Raw genomic sequence first — 20,343 nt, 5'->3', positions numbered from 1 at the left:
GGAAAAGGGATTCCCTTCCCCCTTGCGCTTCCCAGGTGAGGCGATGCCTCGCCCTGCTTCAGCTCTCGCTGGTCGGGCTGCCACAGCTGACCAGCACCGATTGTCCGGCACTCACTAGTGAGATGACCCCAGTACCTTCGTTGAAAATGCAGAAATCACCGGTCTTCTGTGTCCTTCGCGCTGGGAGTTGGAGACTGGAGCTGTTCCTATTCGGACCAAATTAATATTCTTAAAAAAGCAGAACAAAGCAACTCAGTAGGCTTTAGTATAACACTTTCTTTTCATGTTTTTATCTCCATAGCTACATTTAAATAGAAGTATTAAAAATTATAAACCCTCTTTATTATTATTATTTCTATATGTGAGGTGATGGTTGTTTCACAAGTGTAAAGTTATCTTCAGACTCATGAAGTTGTATACCTTAAATATGTACAGCTTTCCGTATGCCAGTCATACCTCAAAAAAGTGTTATTTCTGTTTTTTAACAATTAGGAACTCTAGGTATCTGGCGTCTTATACTTTCCATTTTGAGGATTGGAATAGCAGTAGTTTTCTCGAAAGCATCAGCAAGACATCCTTATTGATTATGCATCATAAGGTGACATCTACACAACAGCAATGCAAAGAATCAGAACCAAAGTTAGAAGATTAGAAGATAAATCATGTGGGAAGCTGAGTTTTGAGATTTTCTTGGAATAAAGTCTAGCCCCAAGGAACTGTGTTGTAGCTTTGATAATGGTGAAAAGATTTCTTTAAAACTTAAGAAATGTTATATTAGAATTTTTTTTCTGAAAGTCATCAAAGTTTTTGTAGTCACTAACGACCCAATTTGCCAGTAATGAAAGAAGATGACATGACCCACCACAAATTTCTCTAAGTGTTTTACAGTCATTTCTCAAATATCTTTGAATTGAGAAACAGTTGAATGAACACGATATCAAAATTTTCTTTAGATCCAGGGAACCTTTCAAAGAAGTGAAGCAGACTGCCACATATTTTATGATTTTGTGGATATCAAAGATCCACCCTCCCCAAAATCGCTGATCTATAGTATTTTATTTTAAAATTATTTATTCTGTGTATTTGTAGATTCACACATTTATTTAGCTGATTAATTAAATAAATATGTAATGAGTTTTTCTAAGGAAAGTACTGTTGAGGCACCAAGTTTGTGGTTGGGTAACGATATAGCCAGGGCTCCTGCTCATCTTAAGTTTGCATGTTTATCGGGAAAGCAAAATATAATGAAAAGATTACTCAAATAAATATGATTTCACTTAGTATTGACAGTTCCATTCATTGAGTATTTGATGTACAAAGCCCTATTCTGATTGCTTAGTTGTATTAACTCACTTAGACCTCACAACCATCCCTTTAGGTACATGATGTTGTATCTGATTTTATAAATAAGGAAACTAGAACATAACAAGGATTACAGCTTTCCTAACACCATGCAGTCTAGCAAGCGATCCACTCAAAATTTAAGCTCAGTAAGTCTGGACATAAATCTTGAGCTCAAAACCACTCTATTATTATGAAAAAATGACAGGGATGAAAACTTCAGGAAACCAAACAATATCAAAAGGCACTCCCATTTAGAAAGAGGTATTCATTTGGAAGTGGCATTTAAGCTGATACCTAAGGAAAGAAGGAAATGACTAAGCAAGGAATGGAAAGAGGATTGCTCTAACGGTGGCAACAGGCCATGTAAGGGCTTTGAAATAGAATGAAGCTTTCAACACAGATGGAGCCTGGTGAGAGCATGCCAGAAAGTGAGGTTGACTGTGACCAGATCAGGCCAGGCCTTTTAGATTTAACATTTAAAAATAAATATTTTTTTTATAAATATTCAAAGCACCACAGGAAGTCATTTGTGGAAAGACATGATCCAATTGATATTTTAAGATAATTTTGGTTGGAAGGTATAGAATAGATTGAAAGGGCAGGAGCTCAAGAAGAAAGACTAGTTAGGAGACCATCAGAATAATCCAGGAGAAAGGTTTGAGTGGGTATGGCAGTAATAATGATAACATGTAGATGGGTTTTGGATGCTTCTGGGGAGTTGAGAGAGAAGGAGAAACTCAGGACATCCCAGGGTATTGGCTTCTTGGTTTGGATTTCTGGTTTATAGTGTTAGTGCCCGATCTTCCTACCATTAGAATTACTATCCTGAATTATGGTATTTTCTATCAAAAACTTGTGTTAAAATTACCTATATTAAATGAAATTACAATGGATTTTTTCATTAGAGGAGTTTATTAAAGGACTGTAGCATAAAAGGCTTTAATGAATATGAATATAGGCAGTTGTAAATGGAACACAGGTGGCCAGGGATCAAGGGATTATGTGAGAGTGTTAGCGTAGTTGAAGGTGAGAGTGTGAATCCACTAAAAATGTGTGCTGAATCTGGACTAGTGTGTGAAGTTTGCACTTCCAGCCAAGATATACAGAAATACCAGTGCTCTTATAAGCCTCTTTCTTTATTAATCACTCATACAACAAATATTTCTTGGATACTGGCTTACTTTGTCTTAGATGCTTTACCAATGAATATGAGATAAAATAAGCAGGAGTAGCCCATGCCTTCAGATAGCTTCAGCTCTGTTGTTTCTCACTCACTATTTCTGCCACTCTATCATATTTTTAATGATTTGATGTTTTTTGGTCAAGAGTAGTTGCGATGGTTAAGGAACATGTCTGCACAATTGTTATCTGAATGCCATTATTGGTATCTTTTAATCAAAGATAGTGCAGCAATTCTTAGTAGCTCAGACTCTGAAATCAAACCACCTTGGTTTAAATCTTAGCTCTTTACTTGCCTGGTTAGTTAATCCCTCTGTGCCACAACTTTGTATCTTTCAATTGGGATAACATAATATATTTGGGCTGTTGTGAGAATTAACCATGCAAATAAATGTAATGTACATAGAACAGTGCCTGGCATATGGAAAGCATTCCGTAACTGTTAATTATCGCTATTATTTTGCTATTGTGATACAAGACACAAAAGTTTTGTGTACGTGTTTGTTTCTGTGTAACTTAAAGAGATAGATTTTATAAACATGTGTTTTAAGCCTAAACAAAATATACCATCCACTTAGGAAAATGTGTAGCTATAGTAGAATTTCAACTTTTAAAACTTTAAACACAATGAAAATTTTTAACTTGATTAACCTAATAAAAAGACAACGATGTATGGCTTTCCCTCTTGGGTTTTCAAAAGATTAAAGCAAATAAAATGCCAATGTCCAATCATGTACATCTCTAAAAAGGCAAGAACAAAAGGAAATGTAAGCCACCAAAGCAATCCAGAGTGAAGTCCTCATAAATCTTCTTGGAGCCACCACCAACACCACCACCACCACCAAAAACAACAACACATATTTTTAAAGCAGGCAACTTAAAAAAGAAAAGTCAAAATGTCTTCTTTTATTATTTTATTACTGGATTTATTTACTGAAGAACAGGCTATATGCATTATATACTAAAATAGGATTTAGAATTTAGTGTAGTAAATATGTAAGATTCTCTTTTGCTATGATTTATGACAACGTGTTTCAGGTGGCATCTATAGAGACAGTCAATCAAGTAGTACTGTCATTGTGCTTTTTTTTAAGTTGAAAAAATGTTTGTTTTTGATACTAAGAAGTTCAGTGAATGACAGAGTCAAATTACTCATTGAACGTATTTTTTCTATGTTCCTGTTTTCTCTCTATTTCTCCAGCAAATGGTATAACTAATTTGCTGTCTTAAAATTAGACATTATATAATTTAATTCTTAATATTAGCATAACTATTTGTGCCATTAGAATTAAGAATTTATATGACTATTTTGTTATATTAGAGTTAAAATTGAATTAATGGCATGTTTCAGTTTTTCTATTCTGATGGAAAAGTAATATTAAATATAAGTTCCAAGGAAATGTCATTTCTGTTATGTCATTTTGTTAGTAATATCATATTATTAATTAAAAAGCTAGATTTCATGTAAAATGCCTTGTTTAAAATGTTATATTTTTGTAGACTTTTGTATGTCTAAAACTTAATATTAATAGGGAAACAAATAATATTGCATTTTAATAACCGTCCTTTCAAAAAGCCAAAATAACAAATAAGAGAAAGAGCAAGCTTTTATTTAGAACTTGGCTTTTATTTAACAATCATGAAATATTGATAATAAAACACTAAATCATCCCACTTTGGTCAACTGCAATGATTAGAGGTTTCGAGTTTTATTAAGCACCATTGCATTCAACATAATGTTTCTTCCCAGTCGTTCCATGTCCAAACCCTTTCATTTTTGATACTTTAAAGGCAGTGATAAATAACGGAAATATCTGTAATCATGAGAAAATAAATGCCTCATTTTCTAAGCCTCAGTTATATATTTGTAAAGTGGGATAATACGACCTTTCTCACATAATTTATTTTGTGATGAATAAGTTAAATAATGTTTTTAAAGCACTAGGTATCATATCTAGGTACATGGTAGGCATGTTATTTATCTTCTTCCTTCTATTCTGTAACTGAAAAGAAAAAAACGTAATATGACAGAAGATGCGGATTACATATAAGAATTGAAAATATTTGGTCTACTCAATGTATGAGAGACCCTCTTTCCCCAATGTAGTGCAGACCATTTCTGTAGGTCACATTCTGCACTCTCCAAAATGTTGATGGAGCTTCAAGTGAGAGGCTGCAGATCACTTGGATGATCCTTAAGTTATGCAGTTTTATTAGCCTTATGCAATCATCCAAGAAATTTACCAGCCAGACCTTTTGACCATGATGAACCCTGCATCATGTGTGAAAGCCTGTGTTATGCCATGTGAAATGCTCTAGGCTACTATATGTAAAGTATGAATAATATTAAATAAACATTTCAATAAATTTAAGGATTCATTTCTTTTTGAGAGAAGATGTCATATAGTATATATTTTCTCTGGAAAAGTATTCTCCCTTTTTCCCCACCTTGAAATAAAGTATGAGAATCACTATAAAATGTGGTGGAAAAAGACAGAGAAAATGGTAAAAATGTGTACCTTTTTCTTTAAAGCAGGGGTTTTCAAATCTTTCTCTGAAACAATTGTAGAGACATAATTAATAACTACAGACTATTTCCACCTAGAAACATTCAAGTGTAGGTTGATATTTTTCCTTCTAAAACTTCAACTGAAGTTCCAGGGAGATTGTTTCCTTCTTTTTCAAATTATTCCTAGCATATCACTGTAAACCTAAATGATATACTTACCCAGTTTGAATCAATTTAAAGTATTGTTTATCCTTAAAGATGATTACATGTATTGTATAAGAAGTCAACACAGCCACAGTTATTATTTTATCAATTGCATTTACATATTGCCGGCCTTGAAGTTAGAGTCACGTTTGTTTGAAGTTTAAAAATATTAATCCTCTATAGTTACTGTTACAGCATGTTCACTACCTCTCTTTAACATTATTTTCTCTCTTAACCATTATATCATGATGACTATGAGACTGAATCTATTTTTTTTTAATTAGATACACTCACTACTTTAGATTTTATTGATCATCCTAAGCATAGAGATGAATTTTATTTTTTTTTTTACACATGGTTTGGGGGTATCTTTTGTCTGTTAACTACTTTAAAATGCACATTCATCAAATTCCCACTTTTTGTCTTTTGTTTATAAACATTATCACTCACCTTGAATTGTGTTGATTAAAGTGTTCAGGATATAGCTTCTTAATGTTTCTGTTCTCAGTCTTGTCCCAGTTCAATTGAGCTACATCTACCAATTCTTAAGAAACTGATTTTCATATTTTCCTTTTTTATCCTCTGAACAATATTTATTATTATTATTATGACAGAGTCTCATTCTGTTGCCCAGGGTGGACGGTAGTGGTGCCATCTTGGCTCACTGCAACCTCTTCCTCCTGGGTTCAAGCGATTCTTCTACCTCAGCCTCCCAAGCAGCTGGCATTACAGGTACATGCCACCACACCCGGATTTTTTTATTTTTTTTATTTTTAGTAGAGACAAGGTTTCTCTGTTTTGACCAGGCTGGTCTTGAACTCCTGACCTCAGTTGATCTGCCTGCCTCAGCCTTTGAAAGTGCTGGGATTACAGATCTGAGCCACCACACCTGGCCTGAACAATATTTATTCTATTACTAATATCTTTCTGCTATTTCTCTAAATCATTTTGGGGAGAAGAATCTAAAAAATCACATGATCTAGGATTACATCTGGGCCTGGCTTCTCATCTGCTGTTATCATTTAATACAGAATGTGATGCCCCATCACTGTAAATTTTGATTTACTTTTTTAGAAATTACAGCTTTGGTTTCTTTTCTCCATTATTTTGTTATTAACCCACAAAACTCTGTAGGAATTTCTACTTGGAAAATTGTACTACTTAAACTCCCCTTCAAAAAATACCTTGCAAACACAATGCTATTATAAGTTTTATCAACACTTTTCACCCAACTTATTTATCCACTCACTTGACCATTTAGTTTTCTTTTTAGAAAAAGTCTCCTTTTAATCTTGTTTCTTCTTTTGCATTCATACTCCTTACTTCACCAACATAACTTATTTTTCACATCCCTCAAATAACATTGGGTATTAGTTAAAATTATTTTCTTCCAAGGAATTAGGAATTTCTGGTTTGTGGGTTGTAAATATAATGTACATTTCTTCTTCCTCAAAGAGATCATATATCTAATATATAAATATCATAAACAAAAGATCTTATGAGGTTTCAGGAATCTCTCCATTGTAATGCTAAAATTCACATTTCAAACTAATAGATCATGGATTTAGTTGAATAATTTTCACATTCCATATATATTTTAAAACACTCAATAAACACTTTAGACATTCAGAAAGCACTTTAGTCAAATTAAATATATGGAACTTAAAACTTAAAATGAATAGGAAACAGCACTTTATTTCATGGAACATACAACTTATAATTTAAGATTTGTATGCTGAGATATCCAGTATATAAGCCAATGGTTGCAAAGTGTGACAGTGTACATATCTTGTTGATTAAATGAGATATGTATATGAAAGTGCCTATCACAGCACTTGTTACAGTGAGCTTCCAATAAAGAGTTAGATTGTTTGCTGTGGATTTATAAATCATAAAATAAAACAGAGCACAAAAAAATGAATACTGTACAGATTTAGAAGGCAACCGGGCATTGGAGAAGTTGAAGCATTCTCAAGAAAACAGGATGTTTCTGCAACATATGTAGAAATTCATAAAATGCAACGCAACCATTCCTGGTGTTTTAGGGTTTTTCTGCCTAGTGTCCTACTATTCTGAACATATGAATGCTCAATTTCTTGCTAAAAGTGGTTGCCACTTTCTAAGTCTGTTTCCCCCTAGTGGAAGTGTAGCTTCTAATTTCTTTCTAGAACCTAACAAGATGTGTTATTCACTATACTGAATTTATTTGGCTATAAAGCATCTTTTTCTCAAAGTGAGTTGTAATACCTCCAAACAAACAAACAAAAAGTAATAAGAAATATATATATATTTATAAATATATATTAATATATATTTAATAATATATTATATATAAAAATAAGAAATATATATATATAATTCCTGCTAGTAGCTTTCAGAAAAATTGAAATACTATAATTTTTATAAATCCAACAGTTAAATCATGAACTTATATGACTTCTCCTGTGATAAGAAAATGCTCATATATTTATGTTCCAATCTTCTATATGTGCCTTGACAAAGTTATACTTCTTAGTTGAGTACCATTTTTTTTTTAACTTTTATTTTAGGTTTGGGGTACATGTTCAGATTTGTTATATAGGGAATTGCATGTCACATAGGCTTCTTGTACAGGCTATTTAATCACCTGGTGAATAGGCATAGTACATGATAGGTAGTTTGTTGATTCTCTCCCTCCTCCAACCCTCCACTCTTAATAGGCCCCCGTGTCTGTTGTTTCCTTCTTTGTGTCCATGTATTGTCGTTGTTTAGCTTCCACTTATAAGTGAGAACATGTGGTATTTGGTTTTCTGTTTCTGTGTCTTTTTGCTTAAGATAATGGCCTCCAGCTCTGTCCATGTTGCTGCAAAGGTCATAATCTTTTTCTTTTTTATGGCTGCATAGCATTTTGTGTTGTATATGTACCATATTTTGTTCATCCAATCTGCCATTGATGAGCATTTAGGTTTATTATATGTCTTTGCTATTATGAATACAGGATCACCATCTTTCTACCATCTCTTTTTATTCTACCTTGACCATCTTTGTCACCTGAAGAGTCAGAGGTTTAAAGGAATGGTCAGGGATGTGCAGAGGGGAAAGGATGAGCAGACATCCATGGTGCTGATTCACTGAGATTTGTTCCTGAATGTAACATGTGTGAGGCTTAGAGTAATGGGCATGTAGAAAAGGGATGCTATACAGTTGTCACGCGACATATTTGTGTATGGGAAACATGGCAAAGTGACAATATGCAGCAACAAAATACTCATCTATGTTGCTTATTTTATTTCTCTTTTATCAAGTAGATGGGAGAAAATAATGCTTTTTTAAAAAAGTTTCTTCCCCAAATAATTGAAACTGTAAAAGTTTGAGTTACTATATAATTTTCTACTGTATATACTATGTAGTATCTTGCTATTTTAGCAAGCATATCTATTTTATTTTCTATGTCTTCCTGAGGAAGATTCATAAAATGTAGGAAATGATAGCCATTCATTTGATAAGTTAAAAACTACCATATTGCATATTCACTTATCAGATGGATAACCATCATTTCCCACATTTTATGGCTCTTCCCTGGGAAATCTATGAGATATAAAGTAAGGATATTTGCTAAAATTTAGTTAAAGTAGCCAACGGTAAAAGCTAAACCCTCTACTTCTGATAACTTAGCATCATGATTAGAAAAATGATTTGATGTGGTAACACACATAAGAAAACATTTCATTTACAAATTATTTTGTTTTTATAATCCAAGAGCCTTTCTCAGTAAAATAACGTGCTACTGTGTGGTTTGATATTTTGCAGTACGTCGTAATCTGGGGTCTATTTTAGTACCTTGGAAGTCCCAGACAGACATAATTTTCATTGCTATATTGCACATTTAACAAAAGCTATTATAACAGCAATATATAGTCAGGTACATTTTAAAAGGCAATGCAGAGTGATAATAAAAGTTTCATCGCTAATCGCCATCATTTAACAGAGACATGTATTGCTCTGAATATTCTCTTTCACCCTCTTGTTATTTGTAGGAATTGATGAGTGCCGTCAGAAAGCTGTATCGTGAGCTGCCTGTGCTTCTAAAGTATCCAGTGGATTTTTAATCACATGAGGTAAATGCCAAATTTATTTTAATTATATTTTCAGGATGAAATGAAATAGTATTTTTTATTTTAAAATGTATTTTTATTATACCAAGGAAGAGGACAATTTTATTTAATCATATATTTGATAATTTAATCAAGCATTTCATTAGTTCCTGTAATTTTTGTGCCCCAAAGTGACTGGAGGAAGTTATTGGCATGTTGACAATCCACTGCTGGCCTTATAAATTTTTCTCTGTAAAGCTATTATATATGTGATGATGTCTCTGACAGTCTGTATACTGTTTGTGTTTGCTTAACGTCATTTTTATCCATTAAAACACCATTTTAGTGTGTTCAAATATACGTCATATTTTATCCATTAAAACACCATTTTAGCATGTTTTAATATACATTTGAAAGGGCGATGACTGAAGATGTTTCTTTATTAATACATACAACAAAAGTTGTGATATAAGAGGTATATAAATTTAAATTTGTATAGGAGGTATTGTACATTTTAAATGAAAACTGAGTTCCTTTACTTTTTATTTCCCCCAGTAATACTAATGGCCTTACAGTGGCTTGTATATATGTGATGGGAGTGACTTTCTTTTCCTGGAATGTCTTGTTAGTTTCTTTATCTTTGCCTTCTCTGCTAGTGAATACTTACCGAGCATCACAATGGGTATTTTTGTTTTTATATTTTCGTATTTCTTCCAAATGTTGGAAAGTATATTGTGGCATTTACAACTGCTGTTTTCTTTTTACTACCTGAAATTACAGAAAAACAACAACAACAACAACAAAGAAATCCAGTGGTGCCCAGGAAGATTAAGTTTAGCTCATAACTGTTAAGAAATGTCTTATTTAATTCATCTAAAGAAAGGTGTATGGAACTGCATCACTTGTGTCCTCACGAAGGCAAAGAAATGAAGCACTAATACAAAATTGTCTTCTGAAAAAAAAATAAGTTTTCTAAAAAGGGAATATGCTTGCTTCCAGCCAAGTTCACTTGTCTCAAACAATAATAGACAGGAAGCAGGGAGTTGTACATAAGTGATTTACCCAGGTAGAAATGGTGAATACACACATAGACACAAAAATATACCTACACCTTAGTCTAGGATGGGATCTTGGGGTTCAGAGAAAACTGACATTCTTCATTTGCAGAAATATAGATTAAATATAAAAATACATATATTTCAGGTATAACTAGGGTAAATTAAACAGGTACAAAATACACAATATTGGTCAGTTTTTTAAAAAAATTAAAGGCATCATTGATAAAATTTAAATTGTGAGCTGCACAATGAAGCATATGGTTTAAAATTTACAAGAGTCTCCATTATGTGAACTTGGATGAGATAATACATAAAAAATTGACAGTCTTGTGAAAAGAATTAGGAGAAGCTGCTAATTTGCACAGCACAAAACTGCCTGTCATTTATAGGGCTCTTCCAATCAAAAAGAACATTTAATGACACTTAAAATATGATAAATTTGAAATGATTTGGAGACACAGTAAAATGTAATTGCTTTTTTGAATATATCTGAGAATACTCTTTCACAGTTTCTTTACTCAGCTTAAGTAATCCTGGTAAATTAAAATCTTTTTTTCCTGCTTGAATATATGTGACATTCTGCAATATTTCTCTGATTGTGAACCCAATGGCCACTAGTTGTTTTTAGATGTATTAAAGATGTACTTTCAGAGCATATAATTAGGAGGTTTTTTTTTTCTTATCAGCTAAAAGTGAAACACATTATTAATCTATGAAATTACTAGAATTTATTTAAAATTAATATTTTGTTTCATTTTTATTGGATTAAAAAATCAAATCCATATGCAAATTTTTCTGCACTGAGAACTTTATTTTAACCAAAGTTTAAGGCATGTAACATAGGAAGGGTGAAATGATAGGTCAATATCCTCTAGGTTCTAGTTCTAATTATTAAGTTCATTTTCACTTCCATTTTCATCCTCTTTGCCCCATAGCACTGGCTCCTTTTCTTTTGCCTACGGATAAGATTTCATTTAAAATAAGAAAAGGAGATTTTAACCTTCCCCTACTACCACCACTCCACCACGGGTACTGAATTATTTACCATTATTTTATTGCTGATCTCCAAGAAAAATAAAGGTCTTCGTTTCCTCAAAATCTTTGGTGGGGTTTTAAAGATTATTTTCTCAATTCTAAAGCCATCCAGAATATTTTAAAAAAATCCATGATATTAGTTAAGAGCTAGAAAAATTGTGAATATAGCAGAGACATTTTATGTTGTCCATAGAGTCATAGGTTCATGTTTAGAAGGTGTCACCAGTGTGATGACCAACATGCAATTGGAATGTAGATGACAACACAGGCATACTGAACAAGCTGTAAAATAGGTCAGCAGTGTGTATAGAAGAATATGCCCAAAACTGTTAGCTCAGTTCACGTTGAAGAAGAACATTGAACACCCAAGGATAACTGCCCAGAACAGACATAATAATTTGGGAATTTGAAGGGTTTTTTTTTTTTTCTTTTTTTTTTTCTTTTTTTTTGATGGAGGCTCACCCTGTTGCCCAGGCTGGAGTGCAGTGGCACAGTCTTGGCTCACTGCAACCTCCGCCTCCTGGGTTCAAGCAATCCTCATGCCTCAGCCCCCTGAGTAACTGGGACTACCATCATGCAGTACCATGCCCAGATAATTTTTGAATTTTTAGTGGAGATGGGGTTTCATCATGTTGGCCAGGCTGCTCTTGAACTCCTGACCTCAAATGATCCACTTGCCTCGGCATCCCGAGGTGCTGGGACTACAAGCGTGAGCCACCGTGCCTAGTGGGAATTTGAAGGTTTGAGAGGATTAGGTATGACTTGTTTGGAGAAAGTAAGATTTAAAAGTGTAAGACATGATGGTAACTCTCTGTAACTGTTTTAAATGATGTCAGGTGAAAAGGAGATTAGATTTTATAGCTGTGTTTCTAAGGGAGGCCATGAGACATTTGGATGAAATGTGACCCAATACGAGAAAGGTTTTAAAAATAATATAGCATGGGTTTAGTTAAAGTGAGAAATAACTGTGAAAATTACAATTTCTATATAAACTGAATGGGCTGTTACATAAAGAATTGAGTACTGACTCTAGAGATAATAGTTGGTGTGTTTGTTTGGCCAGCCAAGTGCTTCTCACAGACCATGCATTTGTCAACCAGTGTGTGAAGAAATAACACTTTACATCTCTTTTATTATTCTACAAGTCTTTGATGATCTTTTAGGTGGAGAAATAGCCTTTATATACATTTTATTTAATACTAAGTGATACTTTTTAAGCTATATGTTTTCTTAATTTAAAGTGATTTTAATATAAAGAATATTCATTTAAAAACGCTAGGATTGTTGTATTTTAATTCCATCACTAGGACATGGACCTAAAGCCAACTATTTACTGTGCTTAAACATATATTAGTTTGATCTAGCTGAGAAAAACTGACAAAAGTACGGCAACATATTTCAGTGGTTACAATCCCAGATCCAGATTCAGTATTCCAGGGTTTCTATTTCTGGATATGTCACTTTTACAATTTATATGAGGTCTCTGAGGCTTAGTTTACTACACTGAGAAAAAAAGGGTAATAAAAGTACTGCTCACCATATGATGTCATTGAGGCTCATAGTATAACCAAGGATGGTAAGAAAGAGTGATTTAAAATAAACTGTTACAGAATATATACTTTGCCATTTACTTGACCTTGAATTAGAGCCTAACAATTATTAAGTTAAGTAGGAGTACATTTTAGAGCCATTTTAAAGCATAGATTAATACCAAATATTTTATGGGTATTTTACTTATTATTTTCTATTGATATAGAGTTCTAGATTGGATAAAGTGTTGGCCATTAATCATATTTCTTTTCATATATTGGATAAAACCAGTTATTTTCAAAGGAAAGTCTTGATATTGGTTGTATATATTTCCATTTGTATGTCTCTGCAGAAGTATAGTAGTAGCATGTTCAGGTATATATTCTGATTAACCATATCTGCTTCTGAGAAGTTACCAAAATTATGCATGTTTTCAAACCCATGAATACATTCTTAAAAAGTAACACAAAGCTGGGCATGGTGACTCACACCTGTAATCCCAACATTTTGGGAGGCCGAGGAGGGTTAATCACCTGATGTCAGGAGTTTGAGACCAGCCTGACCAAGATGGTGACACCCCATCTCTACTGAAAATACAAAAATTAGCTGGGTATGGTGGTGCATTTGTGTAATCCCAGCTACTCAGGAGGCTTAGGCAGAAGAATCACTTGAACCCAGAGGTGGAGGTTGCAGTGAGCCGAGATCACACCATTGCACTCCAGCCTGGGCAACAAGAATGAAACTCCATCTTAAAAAAAAAAAAAAAAAAAAAAACACTAAATATCTATGATCTGGTACTCATCATAAAATACATACATCATAACTTTTACCAGCCAATATTGATCGTCAATGTAGGTGTCAGAAATAATGTTGAGGAATGCTTGCCTAAATGATATTAATCCATTTCATTCATCTACATAGCTTTAATTTTACAAATGAATTAAACAAGGCTATTAAAATCTTTATATTTTCTCCATAGCGGTGCTTTCACTAAACCAAAACTTGAATCAATGCTACCAACTTACACTGATTTGTATTATAAATGCTGGAAGTTCATGCTTGCATTTAGTAATATTATTCATGGTGTAATTCACGGTGTGTTTTTCTTCATCCTTTATGAAGTTTCTCTATTCAGGAGACCATGGTATATATTTTCCTCCAGTCTCACCACTCCAAATAGCAAGGATTTTTTATGGCAACTCATTTATTTTTAACTTATGATTCTATTGGATCATGCAATAGATTTATTTGCATGTGTGTGTGGAATACTAGGAATTTCAGAACTAAATCTGTTGCACATATTTGGCATGTAAATAGAATCTAATGGCATACATGGTAGTGAAGCATAACTGCTCTGAGATCAGTCTAGGTGTGGATCCCATATCTTTTATTTAGATCTAGAGTAGATTTGATCAGGTTGCCACTGCATTTTTCTCTTCAGTATTTATGTTATGGTTTTGTTCTGAAGATAAAACTCTTGATAAATGTCAGCTATTGCCAATATTAAAGTAAGTTCTCAAGAAGCATCTCTTTTTCCACCACCTTTCTTGGCTTACTAAAACACATTTTCATGCATGTATTTATTTGCTAAATCTTTACTGAGTACCTATTGTGTTCGCTTAAAACTCATATATATGTATATGAGTTATATAGATATATGAGTTTTATATATATATAAATACATATATATGTAACATGTAAATACATACATATGTTACATATATATGTAAACGAATACGTAAATAATATAGATGAAGTCCTTGTTGTCATAGACCTTATGTTCTACATGGGTAGTTTTGATATGGAGTCCATTAATAAGAAAAATATTTGAAAGAAAATATTCAGTAATAAGTGCTAAGTTAAAAGTAAAACAAGGTGAGAGCTTGAAGAGCTAGCTACTTTGAATTGTGTTGTCACTGTAGATATAGTTTAAGCTGGGACCTGAATTATAACAAGGTCAATATCTGGAATATCTGTATAATAACTACAGAAAGAGATTTCTGGGAGACAAGAAACTCTAGTCCCCAAGAAGAGGATATAATGATCTCATTAGAGAGGTTCCTTGGTTCTGTGTGATAGCCATTCGATGAAAATTTATCTATGTTTCTCTCTTTTCCTGTCAAACTGAAAGGCCCTTCTACATGGAGAAGCCCAGTCATCCTTCTTCCTAGTACTCTTCTCCTTTTTATCTTATCTCAAAAGGTTAAACTGACCAAAGTCTTACTCCCTATTCTCTCTGACCTGTTTTTCCCTTGAAAGCATCCAACCTGATCAACCTAAAATCTACTATTTGGGCTTAAATCGAGAGTGAGTAGTAGAGGTCTCTCAGGCTTCTAACGAGACTCTGGTTCCAGCCCCATTTATCACAGCGCTATCTTAGCATATAGGTCTCAAAGACTGTTTAATAAGAAAGTGGAACTTGGTCCTCTTTTGTCATTGTTCCTTGCAGATAGCTCCCCTAGGAGTAACAAAAAAAGCAGTACTATGGGCTGAGGAAGAAGTCCAATCATCCTAGATTTCCTTAGCCATAGTCTTACCTAATTTCTAGTAGGGACTAATTTTATCCCTAGCATTATTGTATCTGTTTTAAATTTTTTTCCTCACTTATTTTTATCCTGCATCAAAACCAACTTATGATACCATCCCAAATCTTCTTAAGAATAAAGCAGGACACAATATCTTCTCTCAATATAAATATTTAATTTCTTACTTCTCTTTACCAAATATCTCATGTTATCTATAGATAGCATTTTTGTTCCTCATGAATATTGTAGTATCATCAGTCTTAATAAGGGACTTAAATAACTCAAGCCTTTTTAGGTATAATAATTCAGATATAATCTCTTCCAGGAATATTGGTCCACTTTTTGTGTTTATCTCAACTCAACCCTATATAATCCTTATGCATTTTGTCAGCAGTGCAGGACTTGTCATGACTCAGCAGTCATCTTCAGCATACAGCAGACAGGAGAAGAGAAAGGAGCTAAAATTAAAAATAACATTTTAAAATGTTTTATGTGTTCTTTATACACCCATATATATTTTCAGTCACTTATAATTTGTGAAAGATATTAAAATATTATTAATACATATTTTGGAGATATGAAGCAGAGGAACTTATTCCAGTTTTTGGTATGCATTTTCTTGAAGGCCTTTCCCAGTATTTTGCTCATGGTAAGAGTTGAATTGCAGCAAACTGTGTTTGCATTTGTTGCGTGCCATTCTCACAGGGCATGCAGGATATCTAATCAGAATACAACTGCAGGCCGGGTGCGGTGGATCACTCCTGTAATCCCAGCACTTTGGGAGGCCAAGGCGGGTGGATCACCTGAGGTCAGGAGTTCGAGCCCAGCGTGACCAAAATGGTGATACCCCATCTCTTCTAAAAACACAAAAATTAGCCAGGCGTGGTGACCAGCACCTGTAGTCCCAGCTACTCAGGAGACTGAGACAGGAGAATTGCTTGAACCTGGGCAGCCGAGGTTGTAGCAAGCCAAGATGGCACCACTGCACTCCAGCCTGGGCAACAGAGCAAGACTCTGTCCCTACCAAAAACAACAACAACAACAAAAAAATACAACTGCACCTCAATATGTTAGCAGCAGCATCTACTTGTCAGCAGAAAAGAAGTTTGAAATGAATTTAGATGACTTTTTTGGCCTGACAGATATAATTCCTAATGTATATTTATTTCCATATTCTCCTAGTTACAGAAGATAATAGGGAAGAAGAGTAAAACTCCATTGAACACTCACACATCTACCCTTGATGTGTGAAACTTTGTTAATATTCTTCTATTTACCTCTATGAAAGCTTCATTTTCCCAGGGAAAGTCTCATTTTTGGTTATTCACTGTGTTGGAAATCAAAGTCTTTTTTGCTGAATGATCAGAAGTTTAAATGGTGTTGGATCTCTTTGGAAATAGGTGAACATTGTTTTTGTTTCAATATTCATTCAGCAACTTTTATAACACTTGCCATGTGCCCGACGCTATTTTAAGTACTTTGCAATATTTACATAATTAATTCACATTATAGCCCTACAGAATGAATACTGTCATTGTCCCCATTCTGCAAATGAAGAAACTGAGGGCTAAAGAAATTAATTAACTTGCCCAAGATCACACAATTGATAAGAACAATATATTACATACCCACATGTATTTAGCAACAAAGGCCAACAATAAGTATTTTCTGAGAGCATATAGGCAGCAATGACAAATGTGGTCATAGCAGAATAAAAAATGGCCCTCTCTCTGTTCTTTCTTAAAAATCTCCTATCACTTGATAGATTACATGAAGAGGTGTGACTTTAAAGGTGAGTAAAAAGTTGATAAATATTAACTTTCTAAGTCTGTGTCAAGAACAATTTAGACAGAATAAAATAAAAAAAAAGCATCAATTCCTTTTGCTTATAGCCTAAATAATTGTGCCACTCAATCTAAATTTTCCCCTCAGAAAAGGATACAAGTAAGATTAATCTCAGCAGGCCTCTGGTAAACCGATCTGCATTGGGCCCTGCTCTGGATTCTGATTACATTTTGCCCTACTGTTGTGTGACACCTAGCATCCTTGGAATCTTTTTATGACTCTGAGTGCACGCTCCACATGTAATTTACCATAGCATTAAAGAAGTTCAACATCTAATTAATTCACCAATCAACTGTCAGAGCCTGTGATCTTTTCCTAGTTCACTGTTGAGTTCCCTGTGGGAGAATCAGTATTCTGAAAGTGCCATTTCCATTATGCTGTGTGTGGCATTCAAACAAAGTACTAAGTTATGCTACTTGTTCATGGAAAATATGCCATCCTCATGAGTACCTTGATGACTTTGTTAAAAATACCTCCTGCCACCCCTATTCTCTTGTTCTTATGAATACTGTGGCTCCATAGTACAAGGTTTTCACAGCACCACAAATTGAAGAAGGAATATCAGCACATCTCAGTTTCCTAACCTGTGCATCTCTCTTGAGTTTTTTTGTTTTATCCTTAAGAAACTTTATCCCATTTGACTTTTTAAAAATGTAATTTTAAATCTATCATTTTTGAAGATTTCCATGTCTCAAATTTTTCAAAATGGGGACATTTTACATGCAATAGAAATATTCATGGCCACTTCATGTTTCCTGTGTTTAGAAAATTATATCCAGGTTAACATTTCTATGAGTACTTTCACAACAAAAGAACAATAGGAAGGAAAGAAATAGTGCTTATAAAGTTGTAGAATCAGTTTATTTATGTTTAATATCTGCTTTGATTAACCCCCAAACTTACATGCTTAATACAACAATCATTTATTGTTAGCGATCCACGGGTCCCTAACAACAATGGGCAGGCAGTTTTGATGATCCTCGGTTCAATATTGTACCTGAGCTAACTTACGCATATGAAGTCAGCTGTAGAGCAGGCCAAGGCTGGCTACTCTGGGATGGCTTTGATCATCTATTTTCAAGTTTCTGGCAGATACAACAGGAGTGACTGGGTCACATGTCTCTCATCATACAGTGGGGTAGCTTAGACAGATTCACAAAATGGATAGCAGGATTTCAAGACAAAGAATAGTATTTACAACTTCTTGAGATCAGTGCTTAGAATTGGCCCATTTTTAATTTAATTAAATTAATTAATTAATTTATTTATTTATTTGTTTATTTATTTATTTTGCTGCATCTTGTTGGTCAAAGCAGGTAACAAGCCTATCCAGATACAAGACATAGACAAATAGACTCCACCTCTGGAGAGAGGTAGTTGCAAGGTCACACTATAAAGGCAGTGGTGAGAAATTGGGACATTTTTGCAGTCTGCAACAGTTAACTACCTGGCAGAAGTTAATGGTCATCTGGACTTGCCCCAGATTTAGTTTCTGTAATGCTATATGCATTCAGTCGGTTCCTCAATCAAAGACAGCTCTCCTTCTCAAGACGACAGAAAACGTGGCATCAGAAGAGAGATACGACACATTCCATATTCATGTAAAATCTTTTATTTTTGATGCTGCCTCTTTTTTATTGGTTGTATTGAATATGGAGGGAAACAAACATTTTAAAATATATATGAGTAGGTGAAAGTATACAATGCATAACCATTATGTCCAGAATCTAGTGTAAGGAAAAAAAAATAACATATCCTGAATTAACAAGTATGTTCTTCCTTAATCCAATCCCTTTCTGTGGCCTCTCAGAGATCATCCTTCTTTTGAATTTTATTATCATTATTTTTCTTTTTATTATGATTTTAAGCTATATTTTTACCAATATATATTTATTGTGAGATATATAAATTATAAAGTTTTGAAATGTACATTAATGGAACCATACTGCTTCTCTGCCATTCAGCCACAGCTTTGAATTTTGTATTTTAGCTGAGGTAATTAGTCTATTTACATTTATTACAAATGCTACCATATTTTTGTTATGTCTTCACTGTTATTTTTGTTTTTTATTTGTCTAATTCCTTTTATCTTTGTCCATTTCTTGGATATTTTGAATTGATTATTCTCATTCATATTTCTTTCTGTTCAATTAATAATCATATTTTAATTTCTAATATATGATCGCTAGAAAATTTATGATGCATAAACTCATCAAAGTGTCAGTTTTAATCTTTATTCACTTTCAAAATAATATAGGTGCTCATAATAACTTAACTATAATTATTTTATATGCAATTTTTATATATTTTAGTTCCATTACAGTTTTTAATCCGGATGACAACTTCATTTTTGTTTAATATAGATAAACAGTCATATTGGTCACTGACATTGCTCATCATTCCTTCTTATATCTGACATTTTCCTTCTGAGATTATTTACTTCCTCCTGCAGAACATTTAAAATGTCCCTTTGTAATTATTGGTAGCAAAAGCTCAGTTTTTGTTTGTTTATGAATGTCTTTCTTTTATTCTCCTCATTGAAAGTCATTTTTTAAAGTATATGATTGTAAGTTACCAGTTATTTTATTTTGTTACATTCCACCTGTTGCTACACTGGTCTCTGGTCATCATCTTTGCGATTCAGAAGTCAGCCGTTGGCCAAGCATGGTAGCTCATGTCTGTAATCCCAACAGTTTGGGGGGCTGAGGCAGGTGGACTGCTTGAGCCCAGGAGTTTGAGATCAGCCTGGACAACATGGCAAAACCCTGTATCTACAAAAAAAACGAAAAAATTGCTGAGTGTGGTTGCATGCACCTATAGTCCCAGTTACCCAACAGGCTGATTTGGGAAGGTGACTTGATCCCAGGAGTTCAAGGCTGCATTTAGCTATGATTGTGTCATTGCACTCCTGCCTGAGTGACAGAGTGAGACTTTGTCTCATAAAAAAAAGATAGAAAAGGAAAAAAAAAGTATAGAAGTTAGCTGTTAAGCTATTGCTTTCTTTGAAGAAGATAATCTTTCCTCCTACAATATTTAATATT

General features: G+C 33.7%; 1 protein-coding gene across 1 annotated transcript in view; it reads left to right on the top strand.

Moving 5' to 3' along the window:
* LINGO2 (leucine rich repeat and Ig domain containing 2) overlaps nt 1-20,343 on the top strand; it is a 1,254,362-nt gene that overhangs the window by 549,397 nt on the left and 684,622 nt on the right. Inside the window, exon 3 of the mRNA XM_011958015.1 lies at nt 9,253-9,333. The gene's annotated coding sequence lies outside the window, so the exon portion shown is untranslated. The remainder of the gene's footprint in view (nt 1-9,252; nt 9,334-20,343) is intronic.

Source organism: Colobus angolensis, unplaced genomic scaffold (assembly GCF_000951035.1).
Source record: "Colobus angolensis palliatus isolate OR3802 unplaced genomic scaffold, Cang.pa_1.0 Scaffold455, whole genome shotgun sequence".
NCBI lineage: Eukaryota > Metazoa > Chordata > Mammalia > Primates > Cercopithecidae > Colobus > Colobus angolensis.
Note: the sequence above shows the minus strand (reverse complement) of the source record. Positions and strands in the feature narration are given on the sequence as shown.